The following is a 15,963-nucleotide window of genomic DNA, read 5'->3' as shown; positions in this document are numbered from 1 at the left end:
AAAATTAGCTAAAAACTTCTTGGGCTCTTACTCAGCATGCATCTACTGTAGAGCCAAGACTACACAAGCTTTGGTTTATTGTGGGGCCCTGGGCCATTTCAGAAAGCAAAGCAAATGGGCTTCTACTGCAGATGCTGGCAGTGAACTGGAGAACAGATGAAATTCACACTGTTGGCTATGAGTGCATGCCATTCCATAGGTGATGGCGGCAAATTTCCAGCTTTTAAAGAGCCTTGGCATTCATATTTCCCAGTTCATGAGCAGCGTCCAATATGGCTTTTAGCGCTTCAACCTCTGACATACCACTTTTGGCCCACACTATTTATGAAGCATACAATTATTCTGCCTGGGCATATTGGCACAGTAAAAGGTTATCAAATTCACACCAGTTGAACTGCCAAGGTTTTCCCCTATTGGTCTTCATGACGCTTGAGGTCCCTTCCAACTCTGCAATTCTATGATTCTGTGATTGTGGTTTTGTGAGATGCTGTATTATAAAAACTTGCCCTGCCAACACAGAACTGCAGTTTTCAGTTTTCCTTGGGAAGAGGGATTAATCCTTAAGTGAGTTTTGGAGATGATGCAGATTCAATTGTGGCTATTTCTAAAGTGTGGGTCACATACAAAGGGAGCAGGTTTACGTATTCTTTCTTTGGCATGAATCCATCACCTGCCTTGGTAGCTATTGCTGACCTGGATTTGAAACCACAGTTTGAAGCTGACTTTAAATCCTAATTGAGAGAGAGCACTAGTCATTAGTGAGGGTGGTAAATGCAAATACTGGTGTAACATTAACTACAGTTAGGTTTAGTTAGGCTGTTCCTCCAAGAGGAGAGCATGTGATCCTGTGGCCTTGTGTAAAAAGCTTTGCTCCCATTTAGAAACCCTGGCCTTTAAATATGGCACTTCATTTGATTTTGTGTTTTTAATATTCTGTTGGGAGCCATCCAGAGTGGCTGGGGAAACCCAGCCAGATGGGTGGGGCATAAGTAAATTATTATTATTATTATTATTATTATTATTATTATTATTAGACTTGAATTCAAGTATTGGCAAATGTCTGTGTACTGAATATCAAAAAGTATCTCACAAGCATATAAATAACTAAAGCAAAGTGGCTGGATGTATCTATGCAGTTCTATGCAATTGTGTGCCTTCTCTTTCATCTATGGTAAATGGAGGTACATTTGAAACATGCAAGTAGTATTTGAAGTGCTAGAAAGTTTAAATGTTAGGTGCATCCTGTATGATGACCAGTCAGTAACCTCACATTCCAATAATATTCCTCCTCCCTATACACTCTATTGCTATTTGCTTACTGCAACATCCTCTGGCTCTTAATGTGATGTTCCTTATAACTTAAAAAATAGGACGTTCTGCAAAACATCAAGTATCGTATATAACTTTATTCTAAATATGTTAAAATTGGAAACTAGTTGTGTAATCTTAGGTTTTTGTCATTTTGCTAATAGAATTTGGGTCTCTTTATACAGAGTATAGACAATGGTTTTGAGGAAGTTCTTCAAAACGTAATCCAAATACATTTCTGTTGTTAACTAGTGCTGATGCAAAGTAATGGGGCTGGATTCTGAGAATCACAGGTGAAAGGATGGTTGTGGGAGGAGACTTACCAATTCCCTGCTCCCTACACAAAAACCTCTGGAGTGTCAGGGGTCCACCCTGAACAACATGGTATGTGACATGGAGGAGAACTTGCCAAAATGATTCAGAGGCATCTTAAGGTTTATTCAGGGCTAGGGAGTCTAGGGACACCCCCCCCCTTCAGACTCTGCCTAGGTTTCACCCTGACGAGAGAAGCTCTTCACCCTCAAGTGCTTTTGCCTGGCTGGAACTGTCTTTGAACTATGGTAATGCTGCTTGTTCACCTGAATGGGCAGTGAAGGTGTGTGTGTGAGAGAAAACCTTTAGATTTTTACATGACTGGAATGTAGTTTATTATGCAAAGGTAAGAGTCACTTCCATTGTTTTTCCCATTCTGACCCTGCCCATTTTTGCTTCTGGTTTTATCAAATCGCTGGCATGTGGCTATTAGAAAGTTGCCCATGAGAGAAAGTGGCCTTCAGACTGAAAACAGTTCCCCACCCCTGGGTTAATCAGCCCTAAACACCTCCGGTGTCTTGAAACAGGCATTTTAAGGTTAATTTCCTAGCTCTGAAATAGCTGGAATTAAATGCAAATTTGGTAAAAATTATCTAAAACATGTGAGTTTTGCTTTTTTTTTTTTAATTCTAAGCACTTGTGCTCATTGGATTTTGTCTTGGACATAATCCAGTGAGCTGAAACATGCCTTGTACCACATCAGTACTTAACTACACATTGCATTATCCCTCCTGCAGATACTACATTGCGTTCCTCTTTATGGTACGACTGAGAAGTCTGAGGGTGAAGTCTCAGCCACACATAAGCTGTCGCTGGTTCCTTACTTGTGTATGACTAGCAGAAAGTATGTGGCGCTGCCCAGGAATTTGCAGAAACCAAAAACTGCTGAGATTTTTAAATGGATAATGCAACTTGCTAGTTTCTAGGGCTGTGTCCATGAGCACTCAGCCCCACCCAGGGAGCACCTGCCCCTGCGCAGAATCAGTGCAGGGGGTTGGGCTAATGTTTAACCAGTTTTGTTTAACGCTATACTGTCAGGAAGGGGGGGTGGGAAGGAGACATTGTGTCTCCTTTCTCACCCTCCCAGCTGCACTGCAGAGAAACAAGTGTTCTGCTGGAAACATTCTGGCAAAGCAGACCCCATCAGCCAGCAGGATTGCACCCTTGGCAGTCAGCTCCTGCTCTGCTGATGTGCTGGGCCTGCTTATCATCTCCCTCCATAAACAAGAGTGAGAGACTGACTCCAGACACTGGCCCAATATGTGAGCATTTCTTCTCTGCTCGTCTAGCAGATTTTAAGTGATTTTTAGTTCGTTTTAATTAAGCACTTCAGGGTAACCAATTGGTGCCTTGTGTGGCTGCCCTTCATGACATTAGGACAGTTAAAAGGAGAAACTTTAGTGTCTTGGTGTTGCTTGATTTTAAACTACTACTTGATAGCTGTAAATATTAGAAAATGAGAGTATGTAACATCTCATGGGTATAGCATTTGGTCCCAATGTTTAACCTGGCTTCATAGGAAGAGTGGAGCACTTGCAGTTTCCATCAATGTCATGGATACTACAAATATCTTCAAAACTTGTATACAGTCCTTTAAAATTGAGAAATAGGCTTGTTCTCTTTCCTGCATAAAAACTAATAATTTCCCAGACCAAGCAAGAATATTTGTGGAGTATTCACAACTGAATTACTCAGATTACTAGTAATATTTGCATACAAAGAAAGAAAGAAAGAAAGAAAGAAAGAAAGAAAGAAAGAAAGAAAGAAAAACTTTGCAGTGCTGCTTTTGCAAAAATCCTGGAGTTGGGTCTCTAGTACTTCTATTTTACTTATGAGGGGCCAAGGAAAAGAATTAAATTTACCAAGGCTGCACAATTTCTGGTAGCACTGGGATTTGAATGCTGGTATCTGAATGAATTAGGGAGGTTTTTAATGTTGGGGGTATTTGTGTTTTAACATTTTGTTGGAAGCTGCCCCGAGTGGCTGGGGCAATCCAGTTAGATGGGAGGCATAAATAAATAAATAGGATTATAAAAAACTTTTTTTTAGAGTCAGGCATTGTTTTATGTACACAGATTGGCAACATTCATCCAGAATTTCAGGCAAAGATTACTTAGTTGTGCTTTATTTATTTTGTAAATAAAAATAAAAATTATACTGCTTGATTGTAAAAAAACTTCAAAGCAGTTTACAAAACAGTAAAATAAGGAAATCATGAAAAATTCACAACCGTACTTTAAAACATGCAGAAGTTAAAATACTAAAATAGATTAAAATTACTTCTACTTTCTGAACATCTGGATAGGCTTGACTAAACAAGAATGTTGTTGGTTGAACCCAAAACCTTCTGCATACAAAACACTGAGCTATGCCAATCTATACCAGTCACCCAGTAGCACCATAGAATTTATTGACAACCATAGACCTCACCTTTGCACATTAGCACAATTTTGAAATAAGTACTGTATAAAGCTTTATTTCTATCCTCTGTACTCCAGCTGTAGAAAATGGCAGTAATAGAAGTAAAGAATATAGTAATGACTTCAACTGGGTCTAAGGCCTCTTAACCTATGCCTGCTTGTACGGGAATCAGCCCTGTTGAACTCAGTCAGTGTTAATTCTTAGTAGACACACATATGATTGCACTGAAAATAGCTTTTCCTAAGTTCTTACCCTGGGAAGCAACCCCACAAAGTACTACACCAAGCCAGGTTGTGAAATAACATACCAGAACTACCATTACTTGTCTGCAATTTTCCAACTTGAATAAAGGTCTTGTAAGTAACTCTTACATTGTCAGAGCTGCTTCTTTAATTTAATTTTAAGGAAATCTGATATTTAGAGGAGGACTCAACTTTTAGTAGATATAATCTTATATGTGGTCAAAAGGCTTTACAATGTCTGTCTTGCACTTTTTAAAGTTCAGCTCACTATTATTTTCATAGTTTGTATTGATTGCCCTTTTTGAATTCAGGACTTGGAAAATGGATACATCTTTCATAGAGATCTGTGTCAAGGTAGGCATCCACTAACAAGCTGCCAGTTGTGTCTCATGGGCATAAGAGCTTCTGTTGATAATGGCCTTTATTTTAGCCTTTGCAAGCAAATGCTCAGCATAGAGCAGACTTCTGTGGTGTTTTTTGAATAGAATAGATGCATGTGACATGCGACTGACTGACTGCTTAACTCCTTTTTGCTAGAGAGTCTGCAGTGCATGCTTATCAGCCGTCTCTTGAGTTCAGTCAAAAGAATTTTTGGAGAGAGGTGACAACAAAATGGATTTGTATTTCCAGAGTTGAGTATATTTATAAAGCTATCAGTGTGCATGAGGTTTTGAGGTTTCTAAAATAACAAACAGAATGCTAATATCTGGGACAAAATCTAAAACTGGAACTATATTCCATGAAACTTACAATTTGAAACTAAAATTCTTCAGTATTTGGAGTGGGTTTTGTCAGTCCCCCCCCCTTTTTAAATCGAGGTAGCTGTATAATTGCATGACTTTGAAGACTGTTGATATTCTGGCAGTTTCTGCTTAGTTTTTCTTTAAAACCTGCAGGCAATGTGCATCTTCCTTAAATGTCAGAAATGGTTTATACACTTCGGAATTCTGGAAGATGTACTGAAATTTAGTTTGAAAGATGGCTTCCTGGAAAGAATCTTCACCTTGCCATGGTTTCCTTCTCTTTCAAATAAGAACACAGAACAAAGTTTGAGTTAAATTATTGTACCTTGCTGTCATTCCAGCAAACCTATTTCCTGGTTCTTTTGTTAAGTTAAACCATAGTTAAAAACAAACTATGGTTTAACATGAATGTGCAGCGTGTTGGTGCACACTTGTGAAAAGCTTTTACTTTACTCCTCCACTGCCACACTTATGAAAACAAGCCAGAGTCTGACTTGTCCTGACTCCAAGCTCAGCCTTTCTCTCCACTATCCAATGTATATTAAACAGAGGGAATAAATTAAACTGTATCGGTATTCCAAGACAATTTTTTCAAGGTTTTGTATGTGAGTTCTGATTAAAAGGTTTGTATGCAGCACTCTTTGAGTGTACCAGCATGAGCCTTTTTGCATGCATTTGAATATTGTGACCCAGTTTTGTAAGTCGCATCCAATCCTATGCAACTTTTCAAGCCCGTGTTTGAACTTTTAATGGACTGCAGTTGAGGGAGACAGGAAATCGTAGGACCAATATGGACTAGGTCATTCTTCTGGGATCCCCAGTGCCTTTATTTTAGTCGAAATATTTCTAACTCACCTTTCTGCCCCATAGGGACTCCCAAGGCAGCTAACACAACAAAACTTGGAAACATACTTTTAAAAACGTTTCGATAAGATTTGTATATAAGAAAACCAAGTAAAACACTTCAAGCAAAGGGGGATAGCCATTGTGCTACCTGGCAGACCAAAGGCACGCTGAAATAATGCAGTATTTGCTTGACATTTTAAACACTTAGATGAAGAGGGCCAATGAAACCATAACTGATAACACACACTCTGCCAGCTGTACCCATGCTTGAACCAAAGCCTCCTCATGACTACTTAAGCAGGAAGAATTGTGTGTGTGGACACTATCCTTTAAGTGTACTTTTAGTATGTACGCGTTTCTAGTGAGAACGAAGTGTCTGGGCACAGAACCTTTCCACATCCCTCTTTAGAAAGTTCCCTGCATTCCAAGACCATTTTCATGCTTTCCATTCAGTGCAGCTAGCCGTTTGGCTGCAGCGCCCTTAATTTTCAACCGTACAGTGGTACCTCGGGTTACGTACACTTCAGGTTACATACGCTTCAGGTTACAGACTCCGCTAACCCAGAAATATTACCTCGGGTTAAGAACTTTGCTTCAGGATAAGAACAGAAATCATGCAGCGGCAGCAAGAGGCCCCATTAGCTAAAGTGGTGCTTCAGGTTAAGAACAGTTTCAGGTTAAGAACAGACCTCCAGAACAAATTAAGTTCTTAACTCGAGGTACCGCTGTACTAATCTTACGAATTTTCATGCTTCAAAAAGTGCTGCTGCTCATGCATGTTTACTTAGCAGTAAGCCCACTGTGTTCAGTGGGGCTTACTCCCAGGAAAATGTGTGCAGGTCATTAAGAGAACAAAGGAGAGGGGGCTCTGTGCCAGATGCCAAAACGTGGTGCCCGTCCTTCAACTGAGATAGACAAAGGCAGAATTTAGAGCAAAGTTTGCTGTGTTGTGAGCTAGAAGCAAAAGCAGCAAGCGGAGGGTCAGTGAGCAATGTTTGATTTCTGTTTGAATCCAAGGCTGTGGCTAGGGGAGAAGCAAGACTCTTTTGAGGTGTTGATGCTGTGAACCCCTCCTCCATTGTACGCTTAGGTTGCATATGTGTGTAAATAAACCATATATCATTAAAACACCACAGTCTGCTGTGCCTCATTCTGAAAGGAAACACGAACCCTGAATAAGTGCATGGAACCCCTGGAATCTTGCATCACTCAGAGGTTGGGCTGGATTGCAACAACATGAATGTGCTGATGTAATAATCATAATCATAATAATTTATTTATTTCTGCCCCGCCCATCTGGCTGGGTTTCCCCAGCCACTCCGGGCAGCTCCCAACAGAATACTAAAAACACGATAAAAGATCAAACAGGGCTGCTTTCAGATGTCTTCTAAAAGTCAGATAGTTGTTTATTTCCTTGACATCTGATAGGAGGGTGTTCCACAGGGTGTGCGCCACTACCAAGAAGGCCCTCTGCCTGGTTCCCTCTGATGTGGGAATTGCTGGTGCATTTCACTCCTGGCATGGCAGGAAGGAAATAAGCCATAGACTGGCTTGCTATGTGCAAGGCCTGTAACAACAAACCAGTCTGGGTAGAAACAAAGTGCCTGCAAATTCAGTACCATACATTCCCCAAGGTGCACACTGTGACCACCACCTTCTTGAGCCCTAAGGAGACAGAAAAAAGTTTGTTTTCCCACAAACACACTAGGCTAGTACACCCAAAGCTAATGCTTTCCCTGAGCGGTCTAGACAAGCTACAGACTGGGATATAATGTGTCAGTGCACTGTCATCTGTTGAAAGAAGAAAGCCATTCCTAAAGTGTATCGCAGTTTATTGATTTCTCAGTAAGCTGTGTATAGGATTGCAGCTGCAGTGCAAATGCAGTCTCGAACAGCCATCAAAAGTCATGTACGTATATATAACTGAAAAGCTTACATACCATAAGTACAAAAAAAGCTTACATACCATAATTTGGGATATTTCCTTACCCCTGTCTCTGGTGGCAAAATGGGGGTTTATACTTGGAATTTCTCGTGTTTATAAACTGGCTAGTCTGGCAAGATTGTCCTAACAAACCAGGAGAAGCACTTTCCCTCTTTCTAAAGCCTGCAAAGTTCATTTAAAGAAAAAGTCATGGATTTCAACCTGTGTGCTCCCCTGAAGTATTTATTATAACTTGGGTTTCCGTGACCTCTTCCTGAACTTCATCTCTATTCAGTCTTTAACTTGGAAGCAATAATTTGATAATTAGTTGCTTCCTTTCTTTGACCTAATTGAACATCTTTACCAGCACACTTAATTTCTATTTACATAAGCTGCTCATTATGCAAGGGCTTGCCCCATTGCTAGGCCAAATTTCTGCACATTGACCCAACACTTGGACATTGTCTTAATAGCTCTTCAGGCCAATTGTTAACCATGCTTGTGTCCTCAGGGGGTGTGGAGCTATTTTAATAATCATTCCCTGTCCCAAGAAAACAGTTTTTTAAGAAGATTTTTGTTCAACTCCTATTCTTCTGAGTTTTCTAGGCTTCCTGCGGGAGTCAAGAAGGTATGTGCTCCACACAAAACAAAGTGGGAAAGAGGAACGCATGTGGCCCAGGCAGTCGAATTCTGAGTCAAGAACCTGTGCAAATTATGCAAATTGAGGAAATTTTTGTTGCATTATTGTGGCTTTGATCACAGAGAGAGGCAAGAAGGTCTGCAGAGTAGCACAACCAGCCCATTAGAAATCCTATTCACCTGCTCATTGCCTTCTGAAATCTTAGCAGGTGGCATGCCTGCAATTTCAAGTATACCTTCATTCCTATATGGTCTAGAATCTGTGGCTTTTTAAACGTGGTGGGGTTGTTTTTGTTGGTTACTATGTGATGCATTTTTGTGCTTTATATTGTAAATCACCCTCTGATCCTTGGGTGAAGGACAGTATAGGAATCAAATAAATAAATAAAGATAAATAACTGTTTTTTTTTTAACAAGAGCTACGATTCTAAATGAGCTAAATTCTGTGCTATTCTAGAATTGTGCCCCATACATTGCACTTGCAAAGTTTGCGTGAAGCTGTACCCTAACATTCAGGTATACATTTTGGTTTCAGTGAAATTACCAAAATTGCCAAGCCATTGTAATAACTTCAGTAATTCTTCCAAGACAATAATGCCCACTCACATCACAAAGAACTCATAACCCACCTACTCTGAGCAGCCAGAAACATCATAACCAGACACTGGAGAGACCTGTCAGGAGTGAGCATGGACCAATGGTACCAAGTAGTATGGGAAACAGCCTTACTAGAAAAATTAACCAATAAGCTGAAACTAACACGGGGACAGATAGAAGAAGATGCCTTCACCCCAGTATGGCTCCCCTTTATCACATACACAGCCCAACAAGACAACGACAAGAATCCACCAGTGGCATATGAATCAATATGGCTAACCTGATCCAAAACATCCACCCACCCCACCCACACATGAAAACAAAGTTCACCAGAGCCAATCACAAACAAGCAACCACAACCTAGACCAGTGGTGTCCAAACTTTTTTCAAAGAGGGCCAGATTTGATGAAGTGAAGGGCCATAAGGGCCAACCAAAGTTGTTAACCCTTTTTTAGGATCGAAGTTATTGATCTTTTTTTAGGGTTGAAGTTGTTGAGGTTTTTTAGGATTTTACCCCAGGAAATAAACTGCCACAGGGGCCAGATTAAACCGACCAGCGGGCCGGATTAGGCCCCCAAAAAGGACTTTGGATATGCCTGCCCTAGACCAACCCCAACCTCTCTCACCACCAAAGGATCGCTGACGAACAGCAAAGAGAACCTGCACAAACTACGCTGACACAAAACCCCACACATACATTAAGTAAAATTTAAAACATCGCCACCCGACCCCACCCACCATGGCCCCTTCCACCTCTCTCCCCCCCTTTTCCTAATGTAACACTAATGTCTCAACAAATGAAACTGACCTGTAGAAAATGTAACTTGAAAAAAGAGACATTGCACATACTTTTGTAAACCATGAAACCTTTAATAAAAAATACAAAAAAACCCTTTCAGTAATTTTAAATCAGGAGTGCCAATAAAAATGTTTTGTGTGGATTTGCTGTATTTTATCCTTTGCCAAGTGTGTGTGTGTGTAAAATTGTAAATTTCTTTGGGTGGTTGGCAAATAGGTGATACATAAATCCAATATATTAAATAAATAACAACAAATATAAGCAGTATATTTCTTCTCTGCACTTGCAGTCTTTAGAACAGGGTTTCCCAAATTTGGGTCTCCACCTGCTTTTGGACCACAACTCCCATCCTCCCAAGCTAGCAGGACTAGTGGTCAGGGGTGATGGGCACTGTAGTCCAAAAGTTTGGAAAACCCTGCTTTAGGGCAAGGATGGTAAAAGGCTAGGCACAAATCTGGTGTGGCCCTTAAAATGTTGATTTGGGAGCCTAGAAATAAGAAATAAATTTTCTACCTTATTTCTACCATAGGCCTCTCAGTCTGAAAACAAGCAGCCGTCAACCTTTTCTGTAGGTTCATGTCCTTTCGGATATACATCTAGACTGAAACTCCACATGGTTCAAATTTTTAAAAGGGAGTTTTACCAAATGTGGCTTTATTATTGTAACCTGTGGCGTTTTATCAGTTTTATTGGGCCTTTGTATGTTTCTGGTGTGATGTAGTACTTGGTTTTTAAAAGGTTTTTATAGAGTGCTACTGATTTCGATTGTTTTGATTAGGTTGCATATATTTATTTGTATTGGGAATAATTACGGATGGCTACCCCTGTGGATTTTTGTAACTGAAATTGCTTGATATTAATAGTTAGTCACGTCCTATGAGCTCAAGAGTTGGACCTCAATATTGCAATAAATGGCTCTGCTTTGTGGATTATTTTAAGATGCTAAATAACTGTCAAATACTCATTCTTACAGATAACCAGATACGGTGTTTTTTATATAAATAAAGTTACATCTGCCACACTCCCCACCCCTAGGCATTTCTCGATTTTTTCAAGCCCTCTCTACTTCTATTTATTCTTTGCAGCCATAACTTTTGCAGTAAATCTCATGATTCTAAAATGCTGCTTTTCTTCCTCAAATTGTTTATAACAACCATCCAAACATGTTACAGTTGATACCTGCTCATCTTGTCACATATGCGTCAGTTCCTGTTTCCCATTATACAGTACTTTGATTTAAGAAGATTTTGGAAGTTGTTTTCCAATTGTAAACTTGGAACACTTGAAAAAAGAACAGGCTTCACAGGGCTGTAAAAAAAACCACAGTATAGTTATTTAAGCTATTTTTAGAATCAGAACTTCTAGATTTGCACATAGAGCTGACTAATTTTCTCATGGGTCTTAATAAAATAAGCGAATCTGGCCATCTTTGAGTTTTTGAACTAGGAAAACATCGTTAGGAATATGAATCTTAAGTATGGTACTAACCTTATATAACTTGGAAGGAAGGAAGGGGAAAAATCCAGCCTCTCTACTCTTCTGACATCAAAGCCCCCACTTTCTGGAAAATGGCAGTTCAATAAATATGAAGGTAGTTGGTACACAGAGGTCAGAAATGATCTGTTAAACAACAAGTAATATTCAGCTTAAAGAGGTAAAATGCCCCACTTTGAGAACAGTTTTCAGATTTCTTTAGGCCCATGGGTGGGGGACCTCTAACCAAAGGACAATCTTGGCACACCGCTCACCAAGGGGTCCTGTTTGGCCATCTACCATTTCCCAAAAACTCTACCCACCTACCAACCAGCTGATGTCACTTTGATGGGCAAGTGAGACCAGCTGATGGATGTCACGGGGTTCAATTCTATATTGGCTGCATGTACCAGTTCCCCGGGGAAACTGGCGCGCACACAATCAAAACATCAGGATTTAACCCCTGCTCATCAGCTGCTGAGTGGGAGTTAAATCCTGCTCAGACTCCTGCAGAGAGCAGGATTGAAGCCTGTGCTCATCAGCTGTAAATTTTAAGCAATGTGCCTCCGATTGCCGCTTACTGGGGGCAGCAGGAAAGCTCTTGCCTTTGTTCCCCATTTGTGGACTTCTCAGAAGCATCTGCTTGGCTCTGGAAAACAGGATGGTGTTTTATTTGGCTATTTATATCCTGCCTTTCAACAAGTTACCAGGGCAGCTTATCAGTATGCTGGACTGGACTGATCCAGCAGGGCACTTCAGTGCTCAAGAAAAGATGTGGGGAAATATCTCTGCACTTTTAACCCACTGCAGCCGAGCCGCTGCATGGGGTCATACATATTTACACCCTTCCTATCTTTCTATGAACTTCAATGTACATAGCTCAATGGATTCTTGGGGAATGGGACACACTGCTGCTGCCGCCTCCCCCACTCCCCAAAGTATTTCATGGCTTCCTTCTCATGGTCAGTGGAACGCATGCAGAATAGCTGTATGATAATGCAGCATTTCTGCTCTGAGCAAGTTCAGTAATAGTATTCCTTTTTATGGAATTTTGGAATGGAGGAAACCTCTATGTCTGCATTATAATTAACACAGGTGAGATTCATATACACCATCAGAGGAGTGTCCTTTTGATCGTTCATTCCTTCCTTCCATTAATTATATTTCTATGCTGCTTTTCACTCTCACAAGTCAGAAAGTGGCTTGTGTAAAATAAATAACGACATAATAGAACATCACAGTTACAACATAAATCATATGAAATAATTAACAAATCATCAGTAAAAACAACCACCTTCTATAAAACACTATTAACAGAGCAGCTTAAAAAAATAGGCTAAACACCACAGCCACAAGAAAAGCCATATTGTAAAATTCACAAAGCATTAAACAGCACCCATAATCCACAAAACAATATTAACAAACAAATATAAACAAAGTGCTGTTGAATACACACACACACACACACAAAAAAAAAAAATCCCACAATCCCCACAACCATGGCTTGTAGTCTTCCACTTGGTTCATCAAAAGACACATACAGTGGTACCTCCGGTTACATACGCTTCAGGTTACATACGCTTCAGGTTACAGACTCCACTAACCCAGAAATATTACCTCAGGTTAAGAACTTTGCTTTAGGATGAGAACAGAAATTGTGCTCCGGCAGCACGACAGCAGCAGGAGGCCCCATTAGCTAAAGTGGTGCTTCAGGTTAAGAACAGTTTCAGGTTAAGAACGGACCTCCAGAATTAATTAAGTACTTAACCTGAGGTACCACTGTACACATAATGGCCATGGCAGCAATTCTCTTCTGAAAGCTACTAGGGCTGGAGGGTGGGGCAAGGCAAGTGGGAAAAGCCCTTGCTTGATGGTCAACAGAGAGTCCCATTCCCCTCACATACCCCTATGTGTCAGTGTAGTTAACCGCGTATTTCTGATTGCAGTATTGCTATTAGAGCAGTAGCATTTGCATTGTCATTATAACGGTTATTCCAACACTGGTGTTTAGGGTTAGCATGTATTTAACCAGATAAATATGTATTGATCATATATGCAGCCAAAGAATGTCTGTTCATGCTAATGGTATGGGTGGCCGGATGCAATTTCTCAACAACTCCTTGCAACTTTTTTAGGAACTTGAGTAAAAATAAAATAAATAAATAAAAATGCTTGCCTCTTGACCCAAGCCATGAGTGTACCTAATCCAGTAAGTGCTGTGATCCCAGCTGTGGTCAAACCCAGCTGCCCAGGGAACTTCCCAAGCAAAGAAAAATGGCGATAGGCCCACGCTTGCGTGCCCCATGTATCCGGTATCCAGAGAGATACTGCCTCTGATTATGGGGGATGTCTTTGGCTATAGAGATAATTCTAATTTTCATTAACTTGTCTTGGCCTCTGGATTAGGTGGCTGTAAACAGAACATTATCACAACTTTAGATAATAAATTCTTTTTTGTTAATGTTTAGTACTTTTTGCCAGTCTGCAACTAACTACTAATTTTAATGAATGGCCCCAAGTTTTAGTGTCAGGGAAAAGAGACCCCTATTCCCCTCTCCTCCCCCCCCTCTACACATTCAGCTTTAGCAGTCCTTCCTCCCTCAAACTTAAATGGTAATTTAAGTGTAGTATAATGGTTAGAGTGTTAGATTAAGACCAGGGCAACCAGGGTTCAAATCCCCACTCAGCCACAAAGCTCACTTGGGCCAGTCATTCACTCTCAGACTAACCTTGTGAGGTTATTGTGAGGAAAAGATGGGGAGGAAGAGAACTGCATGCCACCTTGAGCTCCTTAGAAGAAAGGTGGGATATAAATGTCATACATAAATAACCTCACAACAATTTAGCCTCTTTTTTTGTAGGGAAGGTGTTTATTTTTGTTGCACTGCACATTTTACAAGTTTAAGTTGATTCCTGCAGAGAAGGATGACAAGGAAGTTTGTATAATATCCGGGGGATGTTTCAAATTATACTATATATTCGTATTAAGTCGCTAGTTGCAGTTTTCACATTTGTTAGTCACTGTAATCAACAATGTAGTCCAAATCTTTTTGCGTTAGGCTGAACAGAGCTACTCAAAACATCTCAAAATATAGAACGCCAATGTTGTGCTATTTTATGCTGTTGTCACAGCAAACAAATGTGCCAACACAGACATGTATATATAGTAGTGGATATATTTTTTACTATCTTTCCTAAAATGTTAAGAGCAAGTTGCAGACTTCACCTTTTAAAATACATTTTACATTGCTTGGCTTTTGTTTGTTCAATCTGTCATTCCAGACAAGTGTCAAATTTGTGTGAATGTGTGTTTTAGCTCTAGCTTCATTAAGGGTAAGCAAATTGAGGAGTCTTCTATTTAGATTCCAGACACTAACAGTCAAATTAAAATACAACATTGTTTTTTGTAACACATTTTTTACTTGTATCAAGATCCCTGTTTTCTTATCAGGCATCATTGTTTAGAATAAACTCTGGGAATTGACAAATTGTGCCCACTTAATTTGTTGCCCCAGAATACCAACATTGGCAGGGTTCAGATGATATTTCCCTAGCTTCATCAACCATGATTTTTATTATCATTTGGCTTGTATGCCCCTTGCTTATCCAAGCCCTTGCGTACAAATAGTCTTCATTCCTTGCTTGTCTTAATCTAGAATTTCCCATTGAATCCAGCTGGAGAACTCTAGTCAATGACTGTTAACCATCGTAATAAGCCAGGATCTGTTTTCTGTAGAAATCATAGATTCTAAGTTAATCTACTTAGCAGAATTGGAAAAAGGTGGGAAAAGTCCCTAAACGGCCTCGGTCCTGTATACCTGAAGGAGCGTCTCCACCCCCATTGTTCTACCCGGACACTAAGGTCCAGCACCGAGGGCCTTCTGGCAGTTCCCTCACTGCGAGAAGCCAAGTTACAGGGAACCAGGAAGAGGGCCTTCTCGGTAGTGGCGCCCTCCCTGTGGAACGCCCTCCCACCAGATGTCAAAGAGAACAACAACGATCAGACTTTTAGAAGACATCTGAAGGCAGCCCTGTTTAGGGAAGCTTTTAATGTTTGATGTATTAGAGTATTTTAATATTATTATTTTTGGAAGCCGCCCAGAGTGGCTGGGGAAGCCCAGCCAGATGGGCGGGGTATAAATAATAAATTATGGTTGTTGTTGTTGTTGTTGTTGTTATAATATACAGATTGGTCAGACTCTGTTTGCTCAGGAATCTGAAAATTTGTTAATGCTGTCTAAAAAGTTTCTGATCCAACAATTAAGAAATATTTTCCAGGTTCCCTTCCTGAAGCAGAAATGTAATTTCTACTATCCAATGCTGATGGGCCTGGTGAAAGGGGAGCTCTTGTAAGGCTGGAATGCAGTTCCAGTGAGATAAACTTCTGGTCCTATTTCAGCATAATGATTTTTTGTAGTGAAACCTGCATTTCATTAATGCTGGTTGTTATTCATGTTGTATCTCCAGAATTATAAGCATAATAATCAAATTGACTTCCTCAATACCTTTGCTTCCTTCCATATTGGGTATTAATAAACCTACCCATCATCCTGGGGGCCTGGTTTTGCTAGTGGCACTTGGTGTATTATATTCAATTAGAATTATGCTCCAAAGACCATTTGCCAAGTTACTTAGATATACAGTAAGCCAAGGTTTGCC

General features: G+C 40.2%; 1 protein-coding gene across 7 annotated transcripts in view; it reads left to right on the top strand.

Annotated features, from left to right (window-relative positions):
• The window catches only part of PPP2R5C (protein phosphatase 2 regulatory subunit B'gamma), a 78,185-nt gene that overhangs the window by 8,755 nt on the left and 53,467 nt on the right, over positions 1-15,963 (top strand). The gene's annotated exons all lie outside the window — the stretch shown is intronic.

This window comes from Podarcis raffonei, chromosome 1, assembly GCF_027172205.1.
Source record: "Podarcis raffonei isolate rPodRaf1 chromosome 1, rPodRaf1.pri, whole genome shotgun sequence".
In the NCBI taxonomy this organism is placed as follows: Eukaryota; Metazoa; Chordata; class Lepidosauria; order Squamata; family Lacertidae; genus Podarcis; species Podarcis raffonei.
The sequence above is the reverse complement of the archived record's forward strand: the minus strand, read 5'-3'. Positions and strand labels throughout refer to the sequence as shown.